We start from the raw sequence: 9,140 nt of genomic DNA, 5'->3' as shown, positions 1-9,140 counted from the left end.
GATTTCTGATGGATTCTTTAGGATTTTCTTTATATAAAATCATGTCGTCTGTGGGCCGGTCCCATGGCTTAGCGGTTAAGTGTGCACGCTCCGCTACTGGTGGCCCGAGTTCAGATCCCAGGCGCGCACCAACGCACCGCTTCTCCAGCCATGCTGAGGCCGCGTCCCACATACAGCAACTAGAAGGATGTGCAACTATGACATACAACTATCTACTGGGGCTTTGGGGAAAAAAAAAAAAATTAAAATCATGTCATCTGCAAATAGCAAGAGTTTCACTTCTTCATTGCCTCTTTGGATTCCGTTTATTCCTTTTTCTTGCCTAATTGCAGAGCAGTTCTATTTTTATCCCATTTATATCTTGGAGCTTGGAGTCATTTTCATTTGTGCAAAAGAGTTTTCTTGTACTGCCCAAAAAGTTGCAACAAATCTCCTTGCTATGCCCTGTTCAGTAAATAATCATGACAAGCAGTTGGGGGATGGTACCAAAGGTTTCAAGCCAAGTTCCACAGGCAGAATTCCACGGTCACAAAGATGTGGGAAATACTGCATTGACCTTCGCCAAGAATCGTGCACGTGAGCATATTAAAGGCTGAAGAGTCTGGTGGAAAAGATACTTTTTTTCATTTTGTTTAACCCAGTTTCCCGAGCTTATTTGACTAGAGGACATTTTTAACCTCTAGAATCTTTTGAGACTAGCGTTGAGTGGAATATGCTTTGGGAACGCTGGTCTGTTGCACGGCCTCTTTTTAGTACAGTGTAATGAGCGGGAGGCCCTGCACTGCACCTCAGTCCCCAGCAGGACCTGGGATCTCTTAACCACCTCGCCGGTGACTTGGGCAAGGCACTTTTCCTCTCTCAGGGCCTCTGGGTTGTGGGTGTCTTCCTCCACCCTTTCCTCTCCCTCAGCACATCCTATTGATTCTACTCACAGATACTCCCGGAGGGCCTGTTCCGAGCCAGACTTTGTTCTAGGCATGAGGAAATCACAGTGAACAAGGCAGATGCAGTTCTGGTAAACTCCATCTGGGAGCTAACAGCTTACAAGGAGGGCAGAAATTAAACCTGTAATTCTAGCAGGGATGAGTGTTCTGAAAAGGGAAGTAGGGAGTGCCAGGAGAGGTTATGGCGGGGCCGGGGACACGCCAGTGCACTGAGGACAGAGGTTTCAAAGGCAGTGCTCCCACTCAGACTCAGGAGTGGTGGGGGTCCCCACTTAAGGGGTGGGGGTCTGGGGCAGTTCTGGTACGTCTGTCTTTGTTCCATTTTAGATATTTGATGTTTAGATATTAGACGAGGCCGCCCAGTGATAACCAGCAGCTCATCTTGTCCTAGAATGTGTTGCCCTCCTGTCCCCTCACTCCATGTGGGGTCTGTGCAGTCTGGATACTGGTGGGGTCTCATCATGGGACAGGGGTGAGGACCCAGCCATGCCTTTGGTGCCAAGATGCCAGAAGGGCTCATATCACCCGGAAACTTGAGGGCTCGTGTTGGTCCTGTGCCTCCCAGGATGATAAGTGAGCCCAGGGAGAGGGCTGGTTGGGATGTGTGAGGGTGGTGGACCTCTTTGAACGGGGGGTGAGGTTCCCGTCAACTGGCCCCTTCCTCCCATCTCTCCTGAGGATGCCCCATTGCATGTCGTGGGAGGTGCGCTGTCAGGTGGCAGGAGCAAAAACGACAGCTGCCTTAGTTCCGTCTCTCCGTGTTTTGCCTGCACCACCTCAGCATTCCCTCCTTGGTCTCTGGCCTCCAGCCGCTCCCCCCACACCCGCTTCCATACTGCAGCCACACCGATTTTTTTAAATTGCTGTAACAACATGAGATCTACCCTCTTAACACATTTCTAAGTGTACGATATGTTGTTGTGGACTGTAGGTACAACGTTCAGTACAGCAGGTCTCCAGAGCTTATTCTAGCACACAGATCTGAGCCTGTCACTCCCTTGCTTAGAATCCCTCAATGGCTCCCTGTTGTCCTCAGCTCTGCTTGCCTTTCCAGACTTATTCTCCTCCCCCCAACTCTTCGTTCCCTTGCGTCAGTCAGTTCCTTCGCATTTGCTGCCCCTTCTGCCTGGGCCTTCTTCCCACCCTCCTGTCCTCCTCTCGCCTTTGCCTCCTTGTCTTCTGAGGGTGTAGCTCAGTGCCCCCTCCTCAGAAGCCTTGCCTGCCTCTGCCACTCCAGGCTAGATGAGTGGGCAGATTCTTGTGCGTTCCTCTGTGGCTGCACTTCTCAGACTGTCTCATTTGCATGTGAGCACATCCAGGGCCCACACTGAGGCCTGTTCGTTGTGTGCCCAGCATGGGAGGGTTCTCAGTACATCCTGAATGTCCAATTCCTAAATAATAAACAACTAAGATTCGTGGAGTACTTTACAGGTTGCAAAATGTTCTTCATCTACACTGAAGCACATAATTGTCACCAAAATGCATACTGTTTTATTACCCCAATTTACTGATGAGGAAACTAAGCTTTTGAGACATTAAGCGGTTCTTCAGGGTCATGTAGGGGTACACAGATTCCAGCATGCTGCAGTTGTTACGAAGGCTGTATGTGACACATGAGCACACCAGGAGATGTGTATGAAGATTTTCATTGCTGCACTGTATGAAATAGCAAAGAAGAAAAACTACCTTTATGTCCATCAATAAAAGAATAGAGAAGTAAACTGTTGGGTATTCGTACAGTGGAATACCATACAGCAGTTAAAATGAAGGAACTGGATCTACATGTGTCAACATAGACTAAATCCAAAAAAACATAATAATTGAGTGAAAAGCAAATTGTGAAAGGAGTACAGTGAGAGATCAATATCTGCAGAGTTTAAGAACACGCAGTAATGCCACGTGCTCAGGAAGGAGATAGACCAGCTTCACGGACGCGGTGACCTGTGGAGACAGAGGGAGGGGAACGGGGTGGGGGCTTTTTTGTCTCTATCACTTGATCATAAAAACATTTGAAATGAATATGGAAAAATTGAAGCATCACTGACGTCTGCTTTATTATGTTCTACTTTTTTTGTGTTTGAAATAGATCCATAATTAAAGTTTTTTTAAAAAAAGATTAAATATGCCTGGTCAATGCACTTCTGAAACTAGAGGCTTAAAAACATTCGTTCCCTCTCCCCCACCTTGGGGTGGGCTGTGCCCTTTTATGCCTTCAAGCTCTTTCCTTTTATGCCTCCACACTTGTCTTTGAAACTACAGTCATGCGCCACACGATGACATTTCCGTCAACGACGGACCACATGTACGACGGTGATCTCATAAGATTAGTACCCTGTGGCCTAGGTGTGGAGTAGGCTCTAGGTTTGTGCAAGTACACTCTAGGATGTTCACACAACGACCAAATTGCTTAACGACGCATTTCTCAGAACGTATCCCCATCTTAAGGGACGTGTGACTGTATTGTGAGCACCTACTGTGTGCCCTAGTCTAGATAAAACAGGTGGTATAAAGTGTCAGCACTCCTAGCTTACATGCTGCTCCCTCTGCTTGTCCCTCTTCTTTTCCTCATAAACTCAAACCAGAATGACTGTCCAGACACCACAGTTTTGGACTCTTCTTTTTTCTTTGTTTCATTTCGTTTTCCTTTTTAAGTGAGGCAGACCTAGGTTCAAATCTCTTATTGATTCTGTGAGTATCCAGGGCAAGTAACTTGGCCTGTCTGAGCCTCAGTTTACGCATCTATAAAATGGGGATGGTGGCACTGTCTCCCAGGGTTGCGTGAGGATGACGCGCGAGCACAGCCCCTGGCCCGGAGTGGGGGTGGGAGCCCAGTCCCCTCCTGTCTCTCCTCTCCCTGGTGGCCCCAGCAGTGCCTGGCTCATGACTGGCCTCTGAGGACAGCACTTCTTCTCAAACTTTCACTATCGAGAACTCTCCTTTTTATTATTTTTCCCATGCTTTGGAAGATTTTGATCCCAAATTGCGTGTATTAAGTCATTATTAATTTATCTCACATTTTTTATTAATCAAAGACATAGATAGCTGCCCCTCAGAGCTTCTGATCTGTATGACCAGCTGGGAGCTGCACGCGGTTAACGTAATTCCAGCCAGAGGCAAAGGACTGTGTGTGGTCTGGGTGGCCTGAGGAGGGCTAAATGTAGATGCATCGTCCTTTTCCTTTCAGTGGCTGTGAGCCTTGCCTAGGGCGGGGGTGCTTCCACAGTCCCTCACTGACGGGCCGGGCTGAGTTTTCCGTGCCAGGCTCTAGCAAGGGGCCATCCCACAGGGCTCACTCCAAATAGATGGTGTGCACCAGTGCCTCGCGGAAGAGCGTGGGGGTTCACGTGCTGGGAGGTGACAAAGCTGTCTGCGTGCGGGTCCCACCGGCTCTGGCTGGAGACCACCATGTCGTCCTGCTCCTTGATCCCGATGCTGGTGGAGAACACGAGCTTGTAGCAGGGCGGGGTGGCAGCCTTGACCAGGTCCTGGATCTTGGCGCTGAGCACCGTGCCCAGGTGGGCACATGGACCGGCTGGTGGGCCACATCGGCCCGCTTGGAGGGCAGGTGGGCCTGCATCAGCACCTCTACCCAGATGCAGGGGAACTTCACCTCCGGCCTGGCCGACCAGAAGGGAACCCGGAAGGGGGAGACGAGGGAGGTGACGGTGGGAGAACATTGCATTCGGGTGTGAAGCCTCTGATGTTGGGTGTGGACCCCTGAGTTGGAGCGTGTGGGTTGGAACAGTGGGATGGAAAAGGGAACACAGAACCTGGAACAAGAAAATGACTTTATAACTGTGTCGTGGTGTGCAGAGGTTGGCCTGGCTTCCAAGTGGCTCAGCCTATTATAAGTGCCCTAGGGCCCATGGCCTGACTCCCCCCACCCCCTGCGCCCCCAGGCCGCTGGCCCACACCTGCTTCTGGATGATGCTCATGGGCCCTGGTGGTTCAGCTGGAGCCGACTGTGTTCTCGAAGATGTCCGATTCTGTAAGTGAAAATGAGCATGGAGGTGAGCAAGATTGCTGAACATCTCCCGAGTGCCAGGTTTTAGTCATCCGTTCCAGGCTGGGTTTGCCCCAAAGTAGACTCTGAGCAAAGATCTCAGTGCAAGAAGTGTATTTGGGAGGAGATTCAGGGAAGCATGGGGAAGCAGTGGGGGAGGAGAGCCAGCAAAGGGTGTGCTGATGGGCAGGCTCCCCCGGGGGGCAGCCAGAGCTCATGGGCTGGAGTCCCACCATAGGACTGCAGAACACACCTCAGAACCATCCCGCTGAGGGGCGAGGGAGCTGGGCATTTATCTACCAACACCTGTCGTCCCTCAGGGGCCGAGGCTTGCTCCCAGGGCTCCCGGGGGTGGGCTCAGCGCCTGGCAGCCAGCGAAGCCCTTAGGCAGGGAGACACAGGAAGCCCAGGGCACGTAGGAACTGTCTGCAGTTTCTCCGGGTGGGCAGGGTGAGAGAGGGCCCATCAGCAATGTCTTCGAAGTTATCTCGCTTACTTCTCACCGTCTTTAGAGAGCAGTAGCTTCCCCATTTTGTAGGCAAATGGATGCCCAAGAGGTAAAGCAGCTGTGGGGGAAGTGGAGTCCTTGCATGAGGACAGCGCTCCGTCGCTCACCCCTCCCTCCCCACGCCCCCTCTAGCGCACCGTCTGGCCGGTGAGTGTTGAGGTGGCGTCTGTTGGATGAATGGATGAGCCGGTGGAGGCCACGTGGCTGGGTTAGAACTGCTCTTCTGCAAAATGAAGACAGGACTTCCTTTCCTCCCAGGGCTGCTTTGAGCCGTAAAGGACATTGTGTAAGTAAAGGGCCCAGCACTGTGCCTGGCCCACAGCGGGTCTCGGTGAGTGGAAATTCCCTGTCTCTGCCCCCTCTGAGGGCAGCAGGGGTCTCTACCAAGAAGTGACCTTCATGCCCAGCTCAGCTGCCGCTGAGCCTCCAGATACAGGGCTCCAGGGAATCCAGGATGTCTCCGCTGCTCCATCCAGCTAGCCCTGAGGCCTGGCCAAGTTGCCCCCATGTTAACTCAGCAGAGCAAAGCAATAGCCTGCCTCCCCCCATGTTGCTCCAGAGGAGAATGCTGTCTCCGTCTCCCTCTCATATTTTCAGCCTCTCCCTGAAGAGCTTCCTCCTTCCTCCCCTCCCCTCACCCCTCAACCCACTGTCACCTGGCTCCACCATGTGCTCTCGGTAAGGTCCCTGGCGTCCAGAGATCATTTTTCAGCAGCATTGGTTGCTGTAGTCAGTTCCGTCCTTTCTGAGCCTCAGTTTCCTGAATGGTATGATAACTCCTACCTCACCAGATATTCTGAGGACTAAACAGCTCCTCCGTTCATGTGTTCAGCAGACATTTCTGAAGACCTGCTTGTGTGCAGGCTTTCTGCTGGGTGCTTGAGGATCCTGACTTTGGAGGTGGCCACATTCTCCCGGGGCCACAGATGCTGTTGTAACCAATGTAAAGAGCCTGGCACTCTGCCTGGTACATAGTGGACACTCAGCGAGTGTGGGGCTCTGTTGCGTCTTTCTGCCCTCTCTGGGCCTCAGTTTCCACAGCCAGAAAATGGATAGGAAGAGGGGGTTGGATTTGCTCCCTGAAGTCCTCTCCAGCCCTGATGGCCCAGTGCCATGGCCCCCTCTTCTCAGTCTGCCACCCGCCCTCCGCCAAGCCCTTGCCTCTCACCTTGAGCTCTCCGGTGAGCCTGCAAGCAGTGAGGAGGCCCCGGAGGCTGAGCATGGCAGCTTCTGCTTCTGGACTTTGTGAAGCTCGGCTGGCCCGCTTCTTGATGGGAGACCTGATGAGGAGCGCTGCTCCCCTGCCCAGGATGGCCAGTGGCCTGAGGGGAACACAGGTGGGCAGGTTGGAGGCAGAAGGAGCCTGGGTTCTCAAGGAAGAAGGCTGCAGGGGTCTCGGGCCCCGCTCTGCTGGTCCAGGCTTCTACAAGCCTCTGCGCCAAGTCTGCACCAGCCCAGACCTCTCCTCCTCCCCACACCTGGGCCTCCACGTGGGTAGAAGCAGTGTCAGGGCGGGAACACAGGCTTTCGAGCTAGTCAGACGTAGGTTCAAGTCTCAGCTCTGCCACCGAGCAGCTGTGTGGTCTCGGGCAAATCACTTCATATCTCTGAACTCCACTTTCCTCCTCTGTAAGCTAGGGATGCTTCTGTTCCTTCTCTCAACAGATATTTACTGAGCACTTCATCTCTGCCATGGGCTGAAATACAGCAGCGACAACACGCAGATCCCTGCTCTCCCAGTGATCACATGCTGGGGGAGACAGACAGTAGACAGCTGGGGTCTCACAGGGCAGTACTGCCCCTAGGGGGTGTTGGGAAGCGCTGGGGACACTAACACCTCCTCACAGGCCTGTGAGGATTAAGTGGGATAAAGGGCACAAAGTAGCAAGTGTTGGCCTGGCACACAGTGGGGGCTCAATAAATGCTTGTTGGATAAATGAACCAATAGCAATTCTCTCTGAGCCCCGATTACCAGTGAAATGTAGCTGGTAATCCTTCCTTTGCAAAGTTGAATAAAAATTTTTAACTTTGTTTAAATTAATGAATTTAAATTAATAAATAGAGCTTACTACATGCCGTGTACTCTTCTTCTAAATCCTTTGCAAGTATTAACTCATTATTCTCATTTTACAGAGGAGGAAACTGAGGCACGGAGGGGGAGGTTAAGGGACCTGCCTGAGGTCAGATAGCTTGGCTGTGGCTGGATATGAATGTGCCTGGCGAACAGTAGTAGCTCAATAGTTGCTTTATTGTGGAGCAGGGAGGTTTTAGGCTTGGTATCCAGTGCAAGTTAGGGCACTCGGGAAGGCTCCCACGCTGAGCTGTTCTCAGTGCCTGAGCTCTGGGTGTGAGTGGGTAGCTGAGGGGAGTTGGTGGGGTGGAGTGTGGTGGGAAGGATGAGAAGGGGTGAGGACAGGAGAGCCCAGAGGGGTAAGAGGAGGCAGTAGAACACTCCAGACTACACCCTGGAGTCATAATCCTGGGACAGCCTCTCCTGAGGCGGGGAAGGACTCTAGGGGAGTTTCCTCTAGTGCGCCTTGGCTTTTTAAAGGGCCCAGCTGGCCCAAAGAGGCAGGACTAACTGGCCATCAAAGAGGAGGGGAGAGGTTGGGCCTGCGGGAGGCTTCCTTTGTGAGCCTCCCACCCCTCTGCCTCTTGGCCCTGCGAATCTTCCTCCGGGACCCCCTTCCGTCAGACTTCCCAGTGACCCCACCTGGTGGCTCAGAGCGCCAGCCTGCAGCTCTACAGTCCTGGGTTTGCCACTTACAGGACGTGTGATGCTGGGCATCACCTCACCCCAGTGTCTTCATCTGTGCAGTGGCGACGATGGTGCCCACCCAGAGGGTGGTGTGAGGGTAAAGGAAGGGACCCACATAGAGGGCTTAGCCAAATGCCCAGCCCAGTACATGGTCTTTCAAGTTATCACTCAGGGTGCTTCTGTAGCACTCGTCCACCTGTAAACACACAGACACCTGCTGTGCACAGCTTCACAATTTACAAAGCCCTTTCACCTCTTGGATCTCGCATTTAGCCCTCACAGCAGCCCAGCGAGGCAGAGCGGGATTAGTCACCCTCTTCACAAATGTGGAAACTGAGGCTCAGGGAGGGGGTGACTTGCCTAAGTTACAGTCCGTCAGATGTGGAATGTGGGTCCAAACCCAGGGAGATTCGAACCCAAATCTGTCACTCTTTCCGCTAAACCATGGATAGTAGCAGAGACCCAGCATTGGGGAGGTCAGCTCCCATGAGGGGTTCCATTCTCTGTCCCAGTTCTCGCCCTGTCCCGGGACTGCGGGCGCCCACACTGCCCAGTCCCAGCTCTAGGGCAGGCCCTTTGCCATGCGGGGCCTCAGTTTCCCCATCTGTGATGTGGGGACAGTCCTCCTGCCCTGCAGGTTGGGAGCTTCAGTAAGATACGGTGTGGAAGGGCCTGGAGCTGGGTGGGCCCCACAAATGGTGACCATCCAGGCTCCCTCCCCTTTGGCCCAGGAGCTGGAGGCTGTGAAGGTCACGCCCTTGTCCGGGGCTCTTGGGAAACCTCATCTTTGGCCTCTGGTCTTCTTGGACATCATTCCCGGGGTGTGGCCTTCACACCCAGCCTTTGAGGACAGGGACAGGGCAGAGCGACTGTGAGAGAAAAATAGAGACTCAGAGAGACGGGAGAAAGCGGGAGGGGATGTGGCTT

This window comes from Diceros bicornis, chromosome 13, assembly GCF_020826845.1.
Source record: "Diceros bicornis minor isolate mBicDic1 chromosome 13, mDicBic1.mat.cur, whole genome shotgun sequence".
In the NCBI taxonomy this organism is placed as follows: Eukaryota; Metazoa; Chordata; class Mammalia; order Perissodactyla; family Rhinocerotidae; genus Diceros; species Diceros bicornis.
Note: the sequence above shows the minus strand (reverse complement) of the source record.